Genomic DNA, 25,122 nt, shown 5'->3' with positions numbered 1-25,122 from the left:
CACACACACACACACACACACACACACAAACACACAAACACACAAACACACACACAAAATGGGGACATTCCATAAATTATTCCCCAAAATATTACACACACACAACACACGCACGCACAATGAATGGATATTTATGTGGACCATGTTTTTGTGTGGAATCTGTATGTGAACATAATATGGTATCTAACAATTTATATCGATGGTGGTTAGAGAAGTGAGTTAAAGCCCGAGCTGACTAGGGTGACCTGGTTTATGTTGGTTTGGCTTCATGACATCTGAACATTCACAGTTTTCTTGACCTCTCTTCGCCAAATACACTGACTCACCAAACAGACATCTAGACGCACACATGATCGTCAAACACGCATTCAGAAGGAATTTTCTTACTGCAATCACACCGATGTGCTCCTCTCTCTCTCTCCCTCAACCCCTTATACCACCTCTCACAGGTTTCTCTTCAATGCTTTACCATTTACAACTTAAACATGTCTGAGCAAACAAGTTAAAGAAAGGAGTGAAAGTGATTGGGCGTGGCTGTTTATAAAGTACGTCAAAGTAATTGGGATTGGTAGTTTATAGTTACTGAAAGAGCGTATGTTGGTGTAAAGTGTAAAGTAGATGTCTGACTATTGATATAAATTCTGATACTCAATGCTGCATATTCTGGCAAAGAACACTGAGTTGAAGCAAGAAGAGATTGTCTAACGTTCAAAAGTTTGGGGGTGGTAAGAATTTCAAAATGTTTTTGAAAGAAGTTTGTCATGCACACCAAGACTGCATTTATTTGGTCAAAAATACAGTAATAACAATAATAGTGTGAAATATAATTACAAATTTAAAATAAATGTTTTCTATTTTAATATTTTTTACATTGTTTTGCTTTGTGAGACACGAGTGCAGTTTTCAAAGATGTCCGTCTAACCCATGTTTACATAAAAAACAATGGAAAAGGTGCGCAGAAAACGTGTTCTGTATGAACTGCTATGAACGATTCGCGTCGGGTGGTTCTTTACCTCCACGTCGTGCCTTATAATCATCTAATGCACAGCCGTAAAACTGACTATTATTTTCATCAGATATGGCTCGTTAGATCTAGCATTCTGCCCGCTTTGAATCAGACACAGAGATAAAGTATGCATAAGATTTACATTTATCTAGTCAGTTAACGTAGAGTAATAGCGTAGAGCTACGTCACATGTAGGCTCACTATTGGCCGACGCTGGTCATGTGTGTAATGCGTGTGACGTACAACACCAGAAGCTTACGCTTTTACACTAGTAAACTGACTCGAGGCCCACAGAGAAGGAAATTAATAGTTGAAATAAAGTCGTTATTTTTGTTTTGTTTTTTGCACACAAAAATTATTCTCGTCGTTTGATAAACTTAGGATTGAGCCACTGTAGTCACTTGGACTATTTTAACAATGTCTTTAATAACTTTTCGGGGAACAAGTGTAAATCCCTTAAGAAGCCTATGGAGGAGTGATCCAGCAGATTTAATCAAAAATATCTTAATTCGTGTTCCGAAGATGAACGAAGGTCTTACGGGGTTGGAACAACATGAGGGTGAGTAAATACTGACAGAATTTTCATTTTTGGGTGAACTATCCCTTTAAAGCATTATATTGTATAAAGTGTTATATAAATAAACGTGACATGACTTGACTGGAGTGCCGAGTTGTAGAGCTGGTGTAAACATATCTGCATCGCCAGGGGTGGCGCTAGGGCCGGGGTAAGGGGGCTTAAAACCCTGAATGTTTTTAGTAAAGCCCTGAATATTTTGTTACCTTGTCTTTCTCATAGAGCAAAACGATTAAAGGCAGGGTAGGTAGAATTCCCCAAAAATACTGTTTTTAGAATATTACATGAAATCAATAAAAAAAAAGGATTATAAATACAGACATGTCGGCCCTCTGAAAAGTATAATCATGCATATGTATATATGCTATATATAAACTGAGTATTGTTACTCAGTTTATCTGTAAACAATAAATTTAAAAAATTTGGTGATTTAACTGTTATGGTGATTTGCTTGTTTTTATAGTTATGAGAAAGACATATAAATGTCCACGCCATCAAAAAGTGGATTTACAAGGCCTCCTCCTGCTCTGCGCTGGTAAACGAGTCCGACTCTTCCAGCTGAGCGAATGACCGGGATCGCGCGTTCATGTGTTTTGGGGGCGTGGCTTTGGAAGGGGCCGAGAAGGGAGGGGGTGGGAGTTAATGGAATAATGAGCTGTGTTTGTCCTGAGAGGACTACAGACACTCGATTTTTATAATTTATTTTCCAGATTACTTACATTTTAATTATGCATTGATATATAAAGACAGTTTAAACACATTTGGAAAAAAGTCTTTTTGGGGAATTCTACCTACCCTGCCTTTAATCAGAAAAACAAATGTATATAAGATTACAGCTGCCACGATTACATAATCATGAAAAGTGTACATTACAGTTTTGTTTATATTTTTCCCTTTGCATTAAAGGTACTTACAAGAGCATTGTAGCCAATCACAGACATGTCTGTTGAACGCATCGGCCAATCAGAGGCGTTTAAATGAGTCGCTCTGCTGAAGATGTGTTTTGCGCTCACCGAGTTCTACACCTTTGCAAACCTGTCATTATTAATGCCAATAAACCTAAGATGCAAATAAGAGATTCACTGCAATGTATTTGATATTCTTGAAGCTGCTCTGATGAACTCCGTTACTCACCGCTCTGTTTGTTGTTAGGATGACTAAAAGTTCAGCGGTCTAGCTCATCAATGTCAAAATGATTAAAGAAGGCGGGGCTTACCGTTCACAGAAGGGTGTTAACAGTAAACGAATGCCTGGTAAAATGTAAGTAGATAAACATTTAATATTTGACAACTGTTTTACAATAGAAATGTTCAACTCCGACAGTATCCGGTGATCCAAATTACTCAACTTTTTTTTATTTATTAAATTTTGCCTTTTTAAATTGAAAATATACTATGATCTCCTTGATTCATGTAGATAGAATGTACAGGTGCAACTCGAAAAATTAGAATATCGTGCAACAGTTCATGTATTTTAGTAATTGAAATTAAAAGGTGAGACTAATATATTTAGTATATATAACTATATACATATGCATGATTATACTTTTCAGAGGGCCGACATGTCTGTATTTATAATCCTTTTTTTTGTTGATTTCATGTAATATTCTAATTTTCTGAGAATTTGAATTTGGGGGTTTCATAAGCTGTAAGCCATAATCATCAAAATTATAACTTTTGCACGATATTCAAATTTTTCGAGTTATACCTGTATGCATACTTAAAAATAAAATATTATTTGCAAATTATTTCACTAACACAATAAGCCTTTCTTTTTCTTTATTCCCTTAAATCGCTTTTATAATTAATTAATTCCTTTAAATAAAAATACCCAAATTTTAGTTTGGGCTAAAGCCCCGAATATCCACAGGACTTAGAACCGCCCCTGCGATTGCTATGATCAGATGCTTTCTTAACTGCTGTTTTCTCACACTGTTTATTTTATCATTGAGTGGAGTATATCGGGGCCTTTACACCACATCCACTGGGTCTGGCTTTGCTCAGCCCGCCACATTCGGCATGGTGATGTGGAGAAAAAGTCCCTGCTGATGTTAAAAAAACATTTGGAGATCACAGAGTTACTCATGCAGCTTGTATGAAACCGGGGCCATTTTGAATTGTGCAAAATATGAAAGTCACACCTGTACATGGTGCAGAGACAGGAAGTTCGCCTTTGAACAGGAAATGAAAACCATGTGGTGACAAAGACAAACTACAGCACCATCTTTATCAACCTTCACGGGGCAGATCATTCCACGACGCATCCGTTTGCCTCATTTTCTACAGTAGCTCCCGAATATGTGCCAACAAAGTACAGACACACACACTGAACAAGGCAGAAATTTCCTGTGCACAAAAAAGCTCAGTGTTTTATAGCGACGCCTGTTTCTCTCTCTCTCTTTCTCTCGTCTTAGCATTGGTATGTGTCAGGATACTGTAAATTGTGCTGGCTGGTGGATGTGAACTCTTGCTGGGTTAGAGAATATTCTCATTACTCAGTAAGTCTGGACACCACTGTACAGCTAATCTCGCCATCGAATAACCTCATATAAACCCTGCAAACCACACCCTTTCTCTTTCCGTTCGCTCACATATTTTATATTTTATCACATTATCTGCACAGAGCTACTCGAAGCTAAATGATCTATTAAATTATTCAGTGAAATCCCTGCTTTTCGGGATATTACGCTGTTTCTCAGCACATTTTGCTAGACGCAAAGATGAAGCGTACAGACATCAGCTATCATCTGAATATCGTAAATGCGACTCGGGGTTCAGAGTTGGGCATCTCCGTCTAGATGCATTGCTGAAAGTCACCGGTGATGTTTCACATGTCCTTGATAAAAGCAGCTTTGTGCTGGCCTACTTCACTGATTTATCGTAGGCATTCAGGCCTTGAGTTACTAAAGCACCCAAACTAAAGCAGTGCCCTACATCACAATGCTAGAACCACTTTTCTAGAAGAATTATCTTTGATTATACAATAATCGGTTTTGCAAACACTGTTTCTCAAGCTGCCGGTTCATTATTTAGCTCTGAATAATCTAAAGCTGTGGCAAACGGAAATGCTAAGACAGCAAAACGTAAGGTGTTTTCCAGGTTTACTGGTCTCAGGGGGCCTATCTACTCATTGGTAGCAACACAGATGCTTTTTATACAGCTAAAATATATACAGTTCTGCTGTGCAGCATCTTATTTATTTGTATTTAACATTAATTGTTATATTTTCAGTTGATTGCATTTTATAATCTTGATTAAGTGGTTAAAGTTTATTTAATTTGTAGGAACTCATAAAACACAGAATAAAATGGAAAATACAGAATTTTGGGGGAAAATAAAATGGATTTCATGGGGCCCTAAATTGAAAGTTAGCTACTCCATGGAGTTTAATCGTGAACAAACAAACTTACATGTTTACATTCATTCTTAAGGTCTAACAAATATGTGGAAGACATTTGTGATATTGTATATTATATAAATATTGTGATAAAATGTTTGCCCATATCGCACAGCCGGTGAAACAATAAGGTTCTTCAACACATAATATATATATATATATATATATATATATATATATATATATATATATATATATATATATATATATATATATATATATATAATGTCATGCCTTTTTCATTAAATTACAATTCATTTATAAAATATATTGTTCTTTATGTACTACAACTATTTGACATTAAAAGTTAGACCAAAGACTCTGCACTTACAAAAAAACTTCAGAGTTGCTAAATTAGGAAACTAAACTAGTTTCACTCGCTCAAACTGTTAAAGCAGCGAGAAAACAGGAAGTTTATGAGCAACTGTGAGTGAGAAGTTCTCCGTTTGCAAACGTCCTCTTTTGGAACACAGTCTTGCAAAACCTAACACAGCCTAACACTGTTTGACCCAACGTGTGTTGAGAAAGAAGCATTTCATTTACTTTGAGAGATGTGTTGAGACTGAGAGAAACAGGAAAGAATGACAACAGCTCTCAGTGACTAAACAGAATGGCTGTTCAACTCCTCCCGCCAAATATTATCAGCAGCTACAGATGTATCGCACTAAACAAAACGCAAAATATCACGTCACACCTTACATAAACACCTCTCAAGAGTGTCCTAAAGAGAAAAACAGCGGAATGCACTTATACACTTACGAAGCTCTAATACATTGAGGCAAATTCGGCGGTGTGTTTTACATGGCCAATGGCGTTTGGCAGCAGATGCACACCCCTGATTCTCTTGAAAACGACTTTAAATATAATCAGATAAGTTGCGGAGCAACATCAGATGAGAGTGAGAAATTAGTAGATATTATGACTCTTCAACAAAATACAGCAACTTCATAAAATGGAAATTTACAAAGTGCAAAAGACACGTACGTAAAAATCCATATAAATAGTTTGCATACCAGAACCTGCACTTTCACGAGACAAAGAGACACAAGAGGAAGCGATCAAGCATGTTAGAATACATGCTGTAAAAATTATAGTAATTTTAATAACAAAAAAAATGTATATTCATATATTTTAAAATATGAATAATTATACTAATTGCATCATATTGTAATGTACTAATTACTAAATGTATGGTATTAAATATAAATATTTATATGGTTATGTTTGTGTGACCTCTAAAATATATAGTGACCAAAATCCCTGAAAAATGTATTATTTTACGGTCACAATCTGACAAACAAATCAATCTGTTTTTTTTTTACCATAAATTACAGTGTACAGTATATACATTCTGTATACATCAACAAATTGCTGAAACAACATTCAAACCCCTAACCCTAAATCAGCAAACAACTCACAATTTTAAAAAAGGTCAAGAATCTGCGTCGCAGTGTGTAATTGTCAGCATTTCTAATATATATATATATATATATATATATATATATATATATATATATATAAAATTCATTACGAAAAGCAAATTTATCCAGATATTTTTTCTCAGTCATAAAAATTTAGCAACAGACGTAAACAGAACATTTTCAGTAAATGTGTATATTTGATTCTATTTGCATTTGGTAAGTTCTTACCCGTGTGTGGTGCGCTGTATCTCCACTGAGAGCGAGACAGGAACTCACACATGGGTCACCAGCCAATGTGGCTTACCGCAATGCATTCTGGGCCAGATACTAACGTATGCCCCGGTGTGTCACAGTGCACAACCAAGCAGAGAGTAGCATGCATGCAAAACACTGCATTAAGATGTGCAAGTGTGTGTGTGTGTGTGTGTGTTTATGGTTTCAATGTGTGATCACATGATAAAGCACGGACTGAAGCAACTGTGTGTATGTCTTTAGCGATCATTCTCTCTATCGCCATGGAAACCTGCTTTTATCTTATTTGCATCTGGGTGTACCAGCCACAGAGAGAGAGAGAGAGAGAGAGAGAGAGAGAGAGAGAGAGAGAGAGAGAGAGAGAGAGAGAGCTGTGTCATTTTCACCCAGAAAACCCCACTGCCCTCCTCAGAGACTTGAGAAGTTTGCCATCGAATCCACACTCGTTTCTCATGCGTAAACACTTTCCCTGAGCACGTAGTTAAAACAAGGCTATAATCCTGATACTTATCAAAATCTCTTACTAATTTACTCGCCCTAAAAGTCAAACCTTCAAAAAAGAGGAAACAACTCTAATACACTGCTAAAGATAGCCTTGCACCGGAAGAGGCTTTAAACAGAAGCCCGAAAACTATTTGAACGTGAGTCACACTTAAAAGTTTCATTGCATTTGATAACCAACTGGAACAAATGATTTGAAAACCTACAGTAACAAACTTATTTTTGTGAAATGTTTTGCTTGAAAAATGTGTTTGTGCTGTCTTTCTTTAAAATAAATGCCAGCTGGTTTGATATTTTCTTTTACAATGCAAAAAAATGCATTCATTGTTTTAGTATGTAAAACAATGTATGTGTGTGTGAAAGCATGTACTTGTGTTTGCATGTGATTTAGCATGCATGCATGCATTGTGTGTGTGTGTGAGGTTACTTGAGGTCTGCAGTTCACTCATGCCAGGTGTGTTATCTCAGACGTTCCACATGACTGAGTCGATGGTAGAGTTCCTCTTCTAAACTCAATCACCTGATCCAAAAAACACTCACACGTCTCAGTAATGCAACCCCTCGGGTGTTATTTACACTAATGACAGTGAGAAAGAGAGAGACAAACAGATTCAAGGCTAGTATATTCACACAAAAAGCCTTCATCCTAATGCCACTGAACAAACTTTTTGAGTTCTTGTGATGCCATAGAAGGTTAGCATGCAACAGCATTCCCAACCCAGTTTTCTTCCATAATGTGACGCATTCTGAGTGAAACAGATTATTCAATAAGAAAAAAAATATTGTAGGGCTTTCATGCCAGACATAAATGCAAGTAGATTGCCATAGATAGTAGAAGGCTACTTCACTTCTTCGTTTTGAACTGGGAAATGGAAATCCAATGGTAACAGCTATGATAATCAATGGTTTTCTGAATTTCATGAGTTTTATTTCTTCAGTACAGTGTTGTTATTATTAACTAAAACTAAACTAAACTAACTAAAACTTTATTTTTAATAAAAGCCATTTGGTCACACTTTAGATTAGGGTCCAATTCTCACTATTTACTAATTATTAACTACGACTTTTGCCTCAAACTCCTAAATACTGCTTATTAATAGTTAGTAAGGTAGTTAAGGGATGTAGAATATGGTCAACTAAAGCTGTGTATGTCGCCAATGGCTGGCGGGTTAGTCGCTAGTGGGCGTTCCCACAACTGGTACCTAGTAATGTTTATGAATGACATTCAGAATGTAAATAATGTTGTAGACAACAAAACAGTTTTCTTGCAGTTAAAACAAACAATCTGGAGGGAAATTACTAATATATATGAAATCATATTAGTCTGACCTAGTCAAGCTCCACATCTGTGGATCTAATGGGTGGAGGGATTGAGATACGGGTAGGGTTAAGGTGTGGTTGGACCTTCTAGCTTCACCCATTACGCCCAGTTTATATCTAGAGAGGGGAGCTGGACGTCCAAAGAGGGAGAGCTGGACTTCCCGCTCCACCCTTGGCTCTGCAGTGAGCAGCCCGTTGACCCGAGAGCCATGGGAACGGTGCGAGGCCGGTGGAGCGAGTGTTAATGAGCGTGCAACACCGGTCTCCAGTCCCACGGAGGAGATCCGGAACGAGTGACCACAGTGAACGACGAGAGAGGACCGGGCCTGGACTTTATGTTGGTGCTGTATTTTAGTTTATTTACTTTCGAACTATATTTTAGAACTTTACTTTCGTTTTGTTCTTTGTGTTTATTTTATTATTAAAGTTGTTTTAACATTCACCCGTTCCCGCCTTCTTCTTCCCTATTAACAAACCCTGTAACAACAGGGCTTAACTGAAATAAGCTTGTGTTGAAGCACCAACATTTCTAACTGAAATAAAAATATTAAATATAATATATAAAATAAAATATGAAAATATAAAAATATCAGCAAAATGTAATTAGTTTAAATAATAATAAAATTCCAATAAGTAAGTTAGTTTCAATTATGCTATAAGGACCTTTTTAAAGATTCTCATGATTAGGGCTGGGTATCGTAGCAAAATTTTCGATACCGATACCGATACCTTGACTTCGATACCGGTTCCTGAACGCTACTTTTTTCGATACCAATTTAATCCATATAACATTACCTAAAAAAAAAACGTATTTTTTACACTCATATTTTGAGTCTGTAAAAAAGCACCAGTGCTAAAGTTTTCTATGTTTCCTAATCCTTTAACAACATGTATTCTTGACTTCAATGAGCTCATTGTTTCTGCCTTAACTTAATGCATTGTTTAACAATGAAACTGAATGAAAATTAATTGAAATGCATTACACACAGTCACCCCTGATAACAGATCACTCTAAATTGTAATTTAGACACATGCATTTTCTGTAAAGCTCATTTGAAACGATATGTATTGTGAAAATGCTATACAAATAAATGTGAATTGAATTAAATATAGGCTACTGGGGTGCGGGATATATGCCTCGCGCACAGCACACATGAAGCTTGCGCAAAGCACTGGCAAAAGTAGCCTAATGATTATGGATGTGTCGGGAAACGATAGCAAGGAGATATTTTAATTGTTTATGAATGAACAAGTTTTTACTAAACGTGTTGGCTGCAAAGATGATTATTGTGAATTTGCGATGCTGACTCATCATCCCTGCAGTAGTGAACGCGCGCGCGCCTATATGGATTAGGTAATCAAACTATTTATTTCTAATTGTTTCGTTTAAAAGTAGACATATTTTGAACATATAGAGAACTATTTCTCATGTCTGTGAGGCAAGTATCCTATACGCTGAGTTTTGGTTTATATGTGACGCGCTCCAGTTCTTGTAGTCGAAGGCGGATAAACTTTCTACTCTCGAGTGTATTCTGTGCACTTTTAAGTGCCTTATCAGATTTACCGTGTTGCCAGTCTTGGCAGCAATTATCTTGTCGAAAATATTGCATTGTGTGCTTATGGCATCGAGTCGGGTACATAGGTACACTTTTGATCATTTCTACATATTATTCTACATCTATCTGGGTTGGACGCTTACACACACACACACACACACACACAAACACATACACACTACAGCCTCACGTGCGACGAGGCAGAGGCACGTCTCTGGCCAGCCGCGTAAACTAGTGTTTTTCCGCCAGAGCCAATCATGCTGCATGTTTATTGTTTTACTGACGTTGACGAGATTAACCACTTAGGTACCGAAACTTGGTACCGAAAAACAAGACATGTTTCGGTACTCGGTAGTATCGAGGCAATTCAGTCGGTACCTAAAAAGTACCGAACTCGGTACCAAGCCCTACTCATGATGCCACAGAACTGTTATAAACATGCATATCAAAACTTTTGTAAGTTCCAATGACAGTGGATTTCAACCTTTTTAACTTCAAGGCCCCCCTACAACCCCCCCACCAAATATATATATATATATATATTAGCACTTGGCTTAACTGGAAAGATGTATATCTGTTAACTAAATAATAGGATTTATCTTGTTTTTTAGTTGATTTAGCTTATTTTAATGGTTTTGTCTTATTTTAAATAATTATAAGTCCTCTTGTGGCCCCTTTGGAAGTTTGTTTATGTTCCCTAGCTGGCCCCGGCCCGTGGTTGCGAACCATTGACATAGGAGAACCTACTGTAAGAGAAACTGAAGTAAAGTACAGTACCTATAGTCCCATAAGAGAATCTTTGTTAGTACTTGTTATGGAATAGAATAACTGTTTATGTTCCATATGATTCCAATGAACTTCCAAAGAGAAGCAATCTGTGGTTCTTGAAGGCACCAGAACAAAGATGGCTTCCCAAAGAACCATTCATACACCGGTAAAACAGAGGGATGGTACTTAAAACCAACACACTATTCTGAAACTATGACGTAACATCAAAAATTCATTAATTTTAAAATAACCATTATAAGCATGTACAACCAAAAATGTATGCAGATTAAAGACTTTTCTCTGCTGAACCAAAGGTGCTTACAAGAACCTTTCGAGTGATGCAGAGACAGAAAAGGAGGAATGAAAAACGAGGTGCATAGAAAGGAAAGGCACACATGAAGAAATGAACCACAGAGAGTAAGAAAGCGTGCTCAACATACAATGCCTCATTTCAAACCTTACCGTGCTCACTTCAAACCTGGCACGTCGCTGAATATCAGGACGCCAAATATCCTTAGCTTGTGAAATACCCATTCCAATATTTTTCCCAAGCCACCGGTGGACAGGAAGTCCTCGTCTAGCCCGCTGAGTAATGGCAAACGGTCTTACCTGACTCTGAGCCGCTCAGATCCAGTCCCGTATGTCCTCTCTGCTGTCTGCCGACAGGAAGCACACTCAGTCCGTCCCTATTTACAGTCCCCTGGCACTGCAGTACGGCTCACAGCTGGTGCATTCCTGCCTCAGCTGATGGAGAGAGGAGAGATAGAGAGCAGACACGGCAGGCAGGGAAAGAGGGAGAAAAGGAGAGAGTCAGAACGCAGTATGAACATGCTGTACAAATCATCTCTTGTGAATGTGAGGTCAGCAGATGCTGATCAGCCAATCAGAGTCCGGATCTATAACAACTTGAGCTAACTGCATGATGTATATCTTAATATTTCATCCGTTTGATTCATGAACAGAAGCATTGATTCAAAGCAGAAACATCAGCAGTTATTGATATCTCGCTGATGATACCTAGAGCACCAACTATTATGTAACAAGGCCATTTTCTTGTCCTAATGTTGGTTAGTCATCACTCAAATGCAATTAAAATGCAGTTAAAAACCAGATGACTTCATAATTGGAGTTTTATGGTCCATATAGTCCATGTCTGTGAGTTTTGAGGTCATGGATATGCTAGTGCACCAGTACAAGTTGACAAAATAGGCTTCAAGACTTTCTTTTTAAAATAAATTAATACTTTTATTCTGCAAAGGTGCATTCAATTGATCAAAAGTGTCAGTAAAGACATTTATAATGTTGCAAAATATTTATATTTCAAATAAATGCTGTTCTTTTGAACTTTTATTCATCAAAGTATCCTGAAAACAGCATGATTGTTTTCAACATTGAAAATAATAAGAAATGTTTCTTGAGCAGCAAATCAGCATGTTAGAAAATATTTCATTGACATTAAGACTGGAGTAATGATGCTGAATATTCAGCTTTGCATTAGAGGAATAGATTGCATTTAAAATATACTAAAATCAGTTATTTTAAATTGTAATAATATTTCACAGTAATTATTTCTGATCAAATATATGCAGCCTTGGTGAGCATAAAAGGCTTCTTTCAAAAACATAAAAAAAAATCGATCACAAATCTTTGAACAGCGTTAACGTTTAGTATATATGCTTATTTAGAAGAATGGCCCAAACTATTGATGACTCATTTTGTTTATGGGGAGATGCAAAATTATGCAAAATCTGACCAATAAAATGCTTTCTTGACCAATTAACATAATTATGAGATGAAAACTCAGGGATTCTTTTATGAAGTGTCCAAACCAGAAATTATTAATTTCTATGGCAACGCTAAATAGGTACCTATGTGTAGAGAAAATTATAATAATTTATCTGTATTAAGATTCATTAAGATTTGTAACTTGACTCACGTCATGTGAAGACGAGGATCTGCAGTGTCAGTCACAAAGCTTGGGTGTGATGGTAAATGACTAATTAAAAGTTGTTTAAAGTAAAAAACAAACCAACATATATGCTAGTCCAATACCAGTATATATACATATATACATAATTTCATATTAAAATAAGTAATATTAAATTATTAATTTAAATTATTTAATCATTTCAATATGAAAGATATCAACAAAGCATTTACAAAACTTCTTGGGTCTTTATTAATAAACATATTGTGATATTCTATACAATGTTGAACAATACTACCGAATTCATAAAATCCTACCACTGTCAATAAATAAAAGAATGTTTATTTCTAAATAGTTTCAAGAAATGCACTAATTATCATAGCACACAAAACTTCAAAGCTCCAGATTGCAGTCTGAATCATCTCAGCTGTTAGGAAGCATTTGATTATGAATTTATTCCTTTGTAAACAGAAAAAAGGATTAGACTCTGAGGGAGAGAGACAGAGGACGAGAGGAAGATACCAGACAAGACTAAGCTGTCTCGAGGATAAACATTTTTTCATTCTGACATAATCGTATTGTTCACGCTCTCTTGCTCCCAGACGATCACTCCTAGCAAGTTAATGAATGGTACATTCGTATGTGGTACACGTCTGTTAATGCCAAGCTCTCTTCATTCTTAAAACCATGATGGTCTCTGTCCATGATGTCATTTGGGCTTGGCCAATTAGATTAAGGACAAACACACTGAATGCTAGGTACACTGACCGGCTGCTGTGACTGGACACATCAATCTACTAGTGCTCACAGGCGCTAGACTTTCTGTTCTTCAGAGGTCTTTAAAGGGCTGGTTGATTATGATTTCACTTTTCTAACTTTAGTTAGGGTGTAATGTTGATGTTTGAGCAGGAAAAATAACTACTGAAAAGTTACGACACTCAAATTTCAAAGCAAAGGGAGATATTTTCTTTTACAGAAAGTGCTTTTTAAGGACTACAAACAGCTGGTAGGGACTAAAATTAGCTTTTTAATGGGTTAGTGACATCACACAAATTTAAATAAACCCCACCCCCGGAACACGATTTATAGATTATCATGACAGAATATGCTAATCAATGACTAGAAGATAGTTACCTCCACATCAGCTACATATATTTATCAACAAACCATTCAGAAATGTCCCGTTGCATTCTACATGTTGTCATTTCTTCTTGAGTCTCTCCATCTTTGTCCGACTCCGGTCTGAACATAAAAGGCAAAAAGATTTCGAAATTTTCAGTGTGTCTGTGTGAGGTAATCGAAGCTGCTTACACACAAGCTCTTGAAGCTCCGCCCTCTGTGCCGGGAGCAGCAGCTCATTTGCATTTAAAGGGACACACACAAAAATGGCACGTTTTTGCTCACCCTCAAAAAGTTAAAATTTTAACATGCTATAAAAAAAATATCTGTGGGGTATTTTGAGCTAAAACTTCACATAAACACTGAGAACATCAGAGACTCATTTTACATCTTGTGAAAAGGGCATTATAGGACCCCTTTAAATACATAAATAATAATTAATACACTTATAACACACACACACATTATATTCAATTTTAGACTTTGAAAACACTGAAAACACACAAAAGTACATTGTTGACATAAATGTCAGTAAGAATTGTGCAAAATTCATTGAAGTGTGAATGTGAATTGAATGGCCACACCTCAAAGAAAGTTTAATTGGAATGAAAAGAGGAGGAATTTACTGAACTGCAATGCAAATAAATTCAACACAAGTGATGCATTCCAGGAAAATAACTGTTAATCCACCAAACGTTTATACAGACAGAACGATAGGACAACATCACCGGACTAAGAACGAGAGAGAGAGAGAGAGAGAGAGTGAGAGAGAGAGAGTGGGGGAGGGGGAGGAGTGAATTCTCTCAGGCACTGGACATAATTATACCTTCATTGAGCCAATCACAAGACATCGCCTGAAAATAGCAGAGTGCCACGCCCAGACCGAGCAACAAACGCCTTCTATTGCGATGTCATCATCTGCTTATAGGATTCATGCGAAAAGATGAGGTAGAGAGAGAAAAGGGAGGGTTAGGAGAAGAAGAAAAGGGGAAAAACAAACTCCACAGACCTGAGTCATTATTACCACTGAAGGAAGGAGAGAGAGTAGTAGAAGGAAGGCAGGATGGAGAGACTGAACGAGAGAGAGAAAAAGACTAAAACTTAAAAACTAATTACTATACACTTCTGGCCAAAAAATGGGCCAAGCTCAAAATGGCTAAACACAAAGCTTTTAATTGTCTTATCCACAAATTATTGGTCAACAAATTAGCAAAGTTTTAAGCAAATGCACTACTTAAAAAGCCATTGCGGTCTCAGAAAAACATCAAAGACAGAATGAAGTTATTGAGAAGTTGTGTGTGGAGTGATGTATCACAATGGAACATGCATGGTGATGCTCCAGAGCGGTGTCTTTGAAAATGTGCTCAGAAATATAATAATAAATGCATACCACAGTGAAGCATGGAGGAAGTGTGTCATTGTGTGGGGAGTCTTTTCAGCTGCTGCTATTGGTGAGTTGCTTTACTGTGAAAAGTCATTTAATATTTCGGAGTACAGGAGAATATTGAAGAATCACTTGCAAAAAGTTGTTATAAAGAGGAATGATCAGATGTTATTTTTCAACAAGACAATGCTTCTGTCCAAATTGCAAAGACATACAAGAAAAGTCTTGAGAACAAGTCCATCAGGTTCATGTTTTGGTCAGAGTCCAGATTTGAACCCTATAGTGAATATTTGGTCTCACATTAAACTCGAACGAACTGAGAGACAATTTTCAACCATGCATAAACTGTTTGACACCATTAACATTGAGTGACACAACTTTTCTTCCTGTAAAAAGCTTTCTACATGTTCCGTTCTAAGTTACTTTATCTACAGTATTGTGCAATTCTTGCTAATTTCCTGACCAGTGATATGTGATTAAAATGGTTAAGACCATTAAAAGACCACTTTTGGCCTGGCTCAATTTTTTTGCCCAGGAGTGTATACAAGTTATTTGTCTTGTGTTGTCTCGGCTGCCATATGTTTTCTAGAGATCATCTTCATTTTTTCGTTTAATTAGATCCTTCTCCTTGTTTTGCCTGACCATACTGGGGTTATATATATATATATATATATATAGGGGTCCAAGAAAGATATGACTTAACATTCAGATTCAGAACATTAATTCATTACTATTTTGAAAGGTATATCACATAATAAAAAGTCATGTGTATAATAATATAATTACATAATATTATTAATATTTTCTTATGGTTTATATTTTTATTTTATTTCTACTGATTTATTTGATAGGTTAGCATTTTTTTATTAAAGTTGGGGCTTGTCTTATTATAGATTAAAAACCTAATTAGAGTGATTTTTGTTTTCTAGCAATAAACGTCAAATAAATGAAATAGGTTTGTAAATTTCGCAAAATCAAGCTGTCAATCAGTATGTAGTTTGAAACCAAATGTTGGTTTATAGTTATTGATACATTTAAATTTCCAATGAATTAAAGAAAAGCATTTGTTGGGTTAAATAACAGTAACTTAAGTAACACGGTTGAATGGCTGAGCTTTATGAATGCTAATGGAATGAGATCATTGTCTTTCGCAAAACGCTGTTGAAAGGGTCCAAATAAGGTTACTTACAAAGCATAAAGAGCTTTGCTGATTACAGTTTGAGCGATCTAGTAGTTTTATCACATCACTCGCTCTCTGTGCAGAGGGGGTGAGAGACGAAGAGAAGTGAAAACAACAGGAAAACAACAGCCCACAAAATAGCTGAGCTAAAGACAGTCATTTGCGCAACCCACACACTGAGACACCGATGCCTTCATCACACTGTGTCCAAACACACTGTGGGTTTAATAACGCAGTGACATCACCTGTGTGATCAGATGATGCAATGTGTGAAATTTCTAATGTTATCATCCATGCCCGAGGGCAATGAGGTCTACAGATCTTTACAAAAGTCCGGTGTAAAGTTACGTCTAGATTTAACGCTATAGTCCGACAAAAAAAGGTTATAGAACCAAAAGGGTGTGAGAGCCTGATGTCATAGTAGAACCTTTTAATGTTCCACTAAGAAATGTTTCTCTAATTCTAGTAAATCTAACATCTGAATATTTGGGTGATATAAAGAACCCAGAAACCAATATGATCTGCAACAAACCATGACTCAACACACAGCACAGGATCAGCCTTTTCCTGATCTGATGGGGTGATCTTAAAATGTACTTTTAAAAGAATAAACAGATTAAAATAGATAGGCCTAGCTATAGTGTTCTGTCAGAAAGACAATGTATTTTTACACTGACAAGAGTTGTTTTTGGCAAATGAACGTGTAAACGGAGGGTGACAAATTACAGTTCTTCCTTAAATAGTATGTTTACCTCAAGCCATATTTTTATTTAAAATTGCTTATAATATGGCTTCATAAGCAAGCCTAGTGGCCCTAAAAAGACTTTGGAAACTTACTGTAGGTCATACTTATATTATCAATGAATATCACTTAATTAGAAAAATATAAAACAATAAAAGGGCTTTTCACACACTTAACCCCGGGTCATCGTAGTTCTAAACCCCACATTTAACCCCGGGTAAGACTTAGAAGCAGGTTTAGCATCACATTGTCACAGTGTCTGGTTATTCCCTGGGTTAAACACTAGAGGTCATTAGTTTTCACGGTGTCTATGCATTCTCACTACACTTCCCATGATCCTGTCTGTCACTGATTGTTCATTGCATTACAGCTGTTTCTCGTCACCTTGTTTGCACTTGTGTATATATACCCTGTCTGTTTCAGTGTTTGTCACGGAGTCCTTGTATATTGTCCCCACACTTCCGTGGTCTTTTCGAGCCTATATCTAGTGTTTGTCTTTTATGTTTTTTGATTGCCTTTTTGGAATTTGACCTTTGCTTGGACTGGTTGTGAGTACGGATTACCCTTTTAAATAAACTGCTTTTTTGGATCTCTATTCCCCGTGTGTGCGTGTCGTGACAGAAGGACTCCGTCATGCAGAGATCCAGCGGTATGGGGTCTCCTAAGTCTCCAGCCACTGATAGGGGGAAGAAACAGCAGAGGGGGAATTCTCAACCTAAAGAGATTCCTCCTCGCATGAACATCTTTGAGTGTTTTGCACTGTGGGCCCGATTGACTGAGGAAGCTGATTTGAAGGAAGCTTCCACACCCCCTTCAGATCATCCCAGAGAGTCATTCGAGGGAACCCGGCTGGCAAAATATTCCGGGAACCGCGAAGGTCATAGGAGAGGAGGTACTAGAGGGGAGTCCAGGTATCACTCTCCTCCTCGATCCTTCATGGAACCTGAGGTGGTGCAATCCAGCCTAGACTTCCATCCACCACTGGTTCCGTCCAGCCCAGAGCTCTCACCGTTGGCGCCGGCCAACCCAGCACCCTCTCGCTCTCATGGACGGAGGAGGAGGAAGAGACACGTTCCGTCTGCCCAGTCAGAGACTGTTCACGCCCCGTCTGCCCAGTCAGAGACTGTTCACGCCCCGTCTGCCCAGTCAGAGACTGTTCACGCCCCGTCTGCCCAGTCAGAGAATGTTCACACCCCGTCTGCCCAGTCAGAGACTGTTCACGTTCCGTCTGCCCAGTCAGAGACTGTTCACGTTTCGTCTGCCCAGTCAGAGACTGTTCACGTTCCGTCTGCCCAGTCAAGAGACTGTTCACGTTCCGTCTGCCCAGTCAGAGACTGTTCACGTTCCGTCTGCCCAGTCAGAGACTGTTCACGTTCCGTCTGCCCAGTCAGAGACTGTTCACGTTCCGTCTGCCCAGTCAGAGACTGTTCACGTCCCGTCTGCCCAGTCAGAGACTGTTCACGTCACGTCTGCCCAGCGAGAGACTGTTCACGTCACGTCTGCCCAGCGAGAGACCGTTCACGTTCCGTCCGCCTTTTTGGACCTGGGCTATCTGGAGCGCCTGGTTCGGATCCTGGACATGCCCATGTCTGCTGTCCCTGAGCCGGAGCCGGTGTCTGCTGTTCCAGAGCCGGAGGCAGAGCCAGTGCCTGCTGTTCCAGAGCCGGAGGCAGAGCCAGTGCCTGCTGTTCCAGAGCCGGAGGCAGAGCCAGTGCCTGCTGTTCCAGAGCCGGAGGCAGAGCCAGTGCCTGCTGTTCCAGAGCCGGAGGCAGAGCCAGTGCCTGCTGTTCCAGAGCCGGAGGCAGAGCCAGTGCCTGCTGTTCCAGAGCCGGAGGCAGAGCCAGTGCCTGCTGTTCCAGAGCCGGAGGCAGAGCCAGTGCCTGCTGTTCCAGAGCCGGAGGCAGAGCCAGTGCCTGCTGTTCCAGAGCCGGAGGCAGAGCCAGTGCCTGCTGTTCCAGAGCCGGAGGCAGAGCCAGTGCCTGCTGTTCCAGAGCCGGAGGCAGAGCCAGTGCCTGCTGTTCCAGAGCCGGAGGCAGAGCCAGTGCCTGCTGTTCCAGAGCCGGAGGCAGAGCCAGTGCCTGCTGTTCCAGAGCCGGAGGCAGAGCCAGTGCCTGCTGTTCCAGAGCCGGAGGCAGAGCCAGTGCCTGCTGTTCCAGAGCCGGAGGCAGAGCCAGTGCCTGCTGTTCCAGAGCCGGAGGCAGAGCCAGTGCCTGCTGTTCCAGAGCCGGAGGCAGAGCCAGTGCCTGCTGTTCCAGAGCCGGAGGCAGAGCCAGTGCCTGCTGTTCCAGAGCCGGAGGCAGAGCCAGTGCCTGCTGTTCCAGAGCCGGAGGCAGAGCCAGTGCCTGCTGTTCCAGAGCCGGAGGCAGAGCCAGTGCCTGCTGTTCCAGAGCCGGAGGCAGAGCCAGTGCCTGCTGTTCCAGAGCCGGAGGCAGAGCCAGTGCCTGTTCCAGAGCCGGAGGCAGAGCCAGTGCCTGTTCCAGAGATGGAGCCAATGTCTGTTCCAAAGCCAGTGCCCGTTCCAGAGCCGGAGGCAGAGCCAGTGCCCGTTCCAGAGCCGGAGGCAGAGCCAGTGCCCGTTCCAGAGCTGGAGCCAATGTCTGTTCCAGAGCCAGTGCCAGTGTTTGTTTCTGTGTTTGTGTCTGTTCTTGTGGCTGTTACAGTTTTGGTGTCTGTTCCTGAGCCGGTGTCTGTTCCTGAGCCGGTGTCTGTTCCTGAGCCGGTGCCTGTTCCAGAGCTGGAGCCAATGTCTGTTCCAAAGCCAGTGCCTGTTCCAGTGCGTCAGCCGGGGTCTGTTCATGAGCCGGTGTCTGTTGCTGTTCCTGTGCCATGGTCGCCCTCGCCCTGGTCGTCACCGCCCTGTCCGCCCGAGGGGTCGTCACCGCCCTGTCCGCCCGAGGGGTCGTCACCGCCCTGTCCGCCCGAGGGGTCGTCACCGCCCTGTCCGCCCGAGGGGTCGTCACCGCCCTGTCCGCCCGAGGGGTCGTCTCCGCCCTGTCCGCCCGAGGGGTCGTCACCGCCCTGTCCGCCCGAGGGGTCGTCACCGCCCTGTCCGCCCGATGGGTCGTCACCGCCCTGTCCGCCCGAGGGGTCGTCACCGCCCTGGCCGCCCGAGGGGTCGTCACCGCCCTGGCCGCCCGAGGGGTCTTCACCGCCCTGGCCGCCCGAGGGGTCTTCACCGCCCTGGCCGCCCGAGGGGTCTTCACCGCCCTGGCCGCCCGAGGGGTCTTCACCTTCGCCCTGGCCGCCCGATGGGTCGCCTGCTTCGCCCTGGCCGCCCGATGGGTCGCCTGCTTCGCCCTGGCCGCCCGATGGGTCGCCTGCTTCGCCCTGGCCGCCCGATGGGTCGCCTGCTTCGCCCTGGCCGCCCGATGGGTCGCCTGCTTCGCCCTGGCCGCCCGATGGGTCGCCTGCTTCGCCCTGGCCGCCCGATGGGTCGCCTGCTTCGCCCTGGCCGCCCGATGGGTCGCCTGCTTCGCCCTGGCCGCCCGATGGACTGTCTGCTTCGCCCTGGCCGCCCGATGGACTGTCTGCTTCGCCCTTGCCCCCGGCTAAACCATTACCCCCTGTTTCTGTTCCCTTTCATGGACCTGGCCCCCCATCCCTCCCCCTGATCCTCCACCATTCCACCTCCCTCCTGAACTCTCGTGTTGTGTGTTTTGCCCTGGTCTGTCTCTCCTGTTTCCCCCCCTGGCCTGTCTCTCCTGTACCACCCGGGTCGGATGGAGCGTCTGGTAGCCGCTCCGTAGGGAGGGGGTTATGTCACAGTGTCTGGTTATTCCCTGGGTTAAACACTAGAGGTCCTCAGTTTTCACGGTGTCTATGCATTCTCACTACACTTCCCATGATCCTGTCTGTCACTGATTGTTCATTGCATTACAGCTGTTTCTCGTCACCTTGTTTGCACTTGTGTATATATATACCATGTGTGTTTCAGTGTTTGTCACGGAGTCCTTGTATATTGTCCCCACACTTCCGTGGTCTTTTCGAGCCTATATCTAGTGTTTGTCTTTTATGTTTTTTGATTGCCTTTTTGGAATTTGACCTTTGCTTGGACTGGTTGTGAGTACGGATTACCCTTTTAAATAAACTGCTTTTTTGGATCTCTATTCCCCGTGTGTGCGTGTCGTGACACACATTTTACCCGGGGTTATGAAACCCTGCTCTGGAGCTTTTGCAGTGTTAACCCTGCATTGCGGAGTCCAACATGAACAGAGTGAAACGATGCGCTGCCTCATACTCACAAGCTTTGGTAAGTCACTGAAACACAGCGAGTCGTATAGACCAGTTATTCCCAACCGAGGAGCAACCGTCTTGCTGAGTTTCACATAAGCACAATCGTTCTAAGTGAACATAAACAGTTCAGAAAGAAAACCCACATGTATACTGGATATGTGCGTCAGGTCTTAAAGTGAAAGTAGTGCTAATAAACGTGCTGCTCTCTATGTTGTTACTGGTAATCACTGATTAACTTTTGCAACTTTAATTGATTAATCTGTATTTAAGTTTTACTATGAAGACTCTCCAGTGTTATTTTACATTTCATTACTTCACTCAATTTCTGTAGTATTACTTACCTGAATAGCCCTACTACTCTTAGACCAATCTTTAAGCAGTTCATTTAATTTGTATTTTTATTCTGTTGTATTTATTTGTGCTATCCTTTGTTTATTTGTTCTCATTTTATTGCTTACTATTTTGTCTTTCTTTTCTTGTCTTCTTGTGCTATTGCAACAAAATTACAACAATTGCAACAAATGCATTGAGGGATCTAACATTTAGGTGAGATAGTTGTAATGGTAATAGACTAGAGCAACGTTTATATACGAATAAAAGCCTACACTAAAATCTGTAATTACATATAAAGTGATCTCTTCAGAAGAAATGATTGATTGCCTAGGCTTTCAATAGATGGACAAAAATTTGATATTACAAAATATCTACATGACAGTAAAGTATATATGGCCGTTTTTCCCCATGGTATAAAAATGGTATTATCAATACTTTTCAAGGTATTGTCTCAAAGTTAGAAATTCCAGTATCGTGCAACACTAGTGTTGGGTTCCACAAATTACCGAGAAATTTTAAAGGGTGCCGTGGCTGAAAAAGGTTGGGAAACACTGGTATAGACAATAGTTTCAGCGTTTGAGTAGAAAAATGTCAAATGGTGACAAAAAACGCAATAATTGGAGTGAAAAAGAAACCATTTCATTATTACCTTTACAGTCCAAAAAGTCAATACTAGCATAAACTTACAATCCGCAAAATATAATAAAAAGATACGCAATGCTTTTTATGTAAACATATCTGCGTTTGTCCGATCAATGACACTGACACTGCAAATAAAGACATTAACCCAGGGTGTAGGAATGTGCAGTGTGAAACGTTAGCTTGCAGAATTAATTGTTAACCCCGGGTAAATTATGAGCAATGTAAAACATGAGGCAAAATCCCCCAGAATTCCATTTACCCAGGGTTTAGAACGACCCAAGGTGGACTAGGTGTGAAAAGCCATAAAGTGTATAAATTCATTTTTATCTTACTTTTCTATGTAGGTTTATAATTTAAAGCATCTTTTTGTGAAATGTTTGGCTTGAAAAATGTCTTAAATTAATGCGCTTGATTTGATTTTATCTAATCATTTCAAAATGTTGCTTTCGTGTCTTTTTAGAGCCTGTATCATATATTATCTGTGATCTCTTATCAAACAGGCTCTGCACCTTTGCTGATCTGGCATATCAAGGAATATATTTTTCCTTTTTTTTTTAATTATTGATAGGCTACTTATTGTTTTAGTAGCCCAACAGCTCTTACTCTTTTTGGTTGCAAAAAGAATGCAAAAATCATGCAAAAGTTTAAGTTTCAAGATTAATATATAAATAAAAGGATCTCTAGCAATTCTGGTACAGATGAAATCCACTCTAAACTGAATGCCGAGTTAGGTTTTAGCTGCGAGTTCTGTCTGATATTATTGCTTACTTGGAGAATCAAGTCGAGTGATGCACCAGGACGGCCCGTCAGTCACATGGACAGCCTCACTATTGATAAAGCTGACAAATGAACAAGCTTCACAGAAATAAAATCAGGATTCTGTGTTTCTGCAAGGCGAACCATTACACGTGGATCGAAGGCCACGGGCTCAGCAGAAGAGGGATTTGAAAGAGACAGAGAATGAAGTTTGGTCTGGTGCGTGACTGCTCTCTCTTTGATTTTGCCTGATGGATGATTGATTATTTGTGGAAAGTGCTGTGGAAATTCACAATCACAGATGTTCATTGAGTTCAAACAAACTGGGATAGTCGCCCTGGATCACAAATTGCATTTGTTTCTTATTCCAAGGGTCATGAATTTGACTGCTACTTACAAAATAAAGAGAAATTCAAATTCAAATTCTCTCTCTCCCAACCTATTTAAAATATTATTTTATCTATATACCTATTTCATCTCTTTATTTTCAGTAGTACTATTAAACAACAGTACATTTTCTTTTTAGGTAATGGGACTACATTTTAAAGTGCCCCAATTATGCTTTTTCGAATACGTGTCATGCACATATAGCTGCTTGTAAATGTAAAAGGTCTACAATGTTTCAAATATCGAAGTGCACAACAAATTAAGTTATTGTCTCCAAAAAGAAAGAATCGATTCTGAACTACAAAAACAGGTCGTCAATTCCAGTCTCACTTCCAGTTACATACCTACGTAAAAATGTAAGAAATAGGCATAATGTCAACATGGTCTTCATTGGCTGCCCATGACAACATCTACATTGACCAGCCCTAGTTGTAGCTGAGGCCTGAAAGAGTTTGGTTTGTGTTGTAAACATGTGGAGAAGAAGCTGTTTTCAGCGCTGTGAATTCACTTTGCATGCCATGCACTTCAAAAGGAAGAGGACTCGTGCTGGAATTGATGCAGTAAAACCGACGCCGTTGTTACTCTTCGTATCACTGTGTATCAAACGCTGAGTAAGATCCGGAGCTGAAACTTGGATATGTTAATGGACGTTAAGTTTCTGACACTCACTGTAAGTGGTAGACCAATCACAACAGACTACGCCATCTGACCTATCAGAGCAGAGTAGGTTCTCGAAAAGGAGGGGTTTAGACGACTGGATCTTCGAACAAACCATTTTCAGACTCTTTGAGAAATTAATTGATGCTGCAATGTATATTATGAGAAAAATGTCAATTTAATTTTAAAAAAAATAATTTTTAATTAAATACATTTTTAATTAAAACAATCTCAATCAATCAAGTTTGTCTTTGTAATATTTTATCAAAGTGTAATATTTAATTATGTAATAGTGTAATTATCTGCCGCCACAATTTAAAAAAAACCTCAGCTCATTATATTATGTTTGTTATTTGCATGAGGATTACTTGCACCCAAAAGTTGAGATAACTTTTTTTTTGATTTCGTTAGTTCAAATACATTGGACAAATCAATTTGATAAACACAATGAATGAAGTTTAGTTTACTTAAATCAAAAACTTATTTTTTCAGTGCATTTTGATGAAACATTCGAGCCCTTGCATTGAATGGACATCTGAGACCTTGCATACTAAAATATCTCTGCCATGCTAGTGCAAATTTGGTGACATTTAAAATGAAAAGCACATTTAAAATCACATTATAGCACTCAGGAGCATTCGTAAGAAAGAAAAAAAACAGCCTTCATTCCTTCATTAGCGGCCAGTGTTGTTTGCCACTGACCCCTGCATAGAAATGCTGATGCACTCTGTGTCCTATATTTAGACTTTATTAGCAATATTAAATTCCACCTCAGATGTTTTCACCACAACGTCTGGATATAGCTACTATTAGCGTCATGGTCATGTGTATAAAACAGATAAATAACCGCAATAACTGATTTCTCCAAAGGCAGGCCATAATTAACAAAGCAATCATTTAAAACGAGACAGAAATCATTATGAATTATGAATTATAAATGAGTCGTAATGAATAAATCAGTGCATTGA

The 25,122-nt window shown here is 39.9% G+C and overlaps 1 protein-coding gene across 17 annotated transcripts in view; it reads right to left on the bottom strand.

Moving 5' to 3' along the window:
• Nucleotides 1-25,122, bottom strand: part of mbnl1 (muscleblind-like splicing regulator 1) — a 79,579-nt gene that overhangs the window by 50,701 nt on the left and 3,756 nt on the right. For 4 of the 17 annotated variants that reach the window (XM_077222036.1, XM_077222040.1, XM_077222050.1 and 1 more), the window contains exon 1: nt 6,626-6,801. The gene's annotated coding sequence lies outside the window, so the exon portion shown is untranslated. Of the gene's footprint in view, nt 1-6,625; nt 6,843-11,403; nt 11,540-13,888; nt 13,964-25,122 lie in introns of those variants that run through there. The other 13 variants (XM_077222037.1, XM_077222047.1, XM_077222074.1 and 10 more) reach the window with 6 other exon arrangements.

Source organism: Siphateles boraxobius, unplaced genomic scaffold (genome assembly GCF_051911475.1).
Source record: "Siphateles boraxobius isolate OS27281-9 unplaced genomic scaffold, OSU_SipBor_1 86, whole genome shotgun sequence".
In the NCBI taxonomy this organism is placed as follows: Eukaryota; Metazoa; Chordata; class Actinopteri; order Cypriniformes; family Leuciscidae; genus Siphateles; species Siphateles boraxobius.
This window is presented reverse-complemented; position numbering and strand designations above follow the sequence as displayed.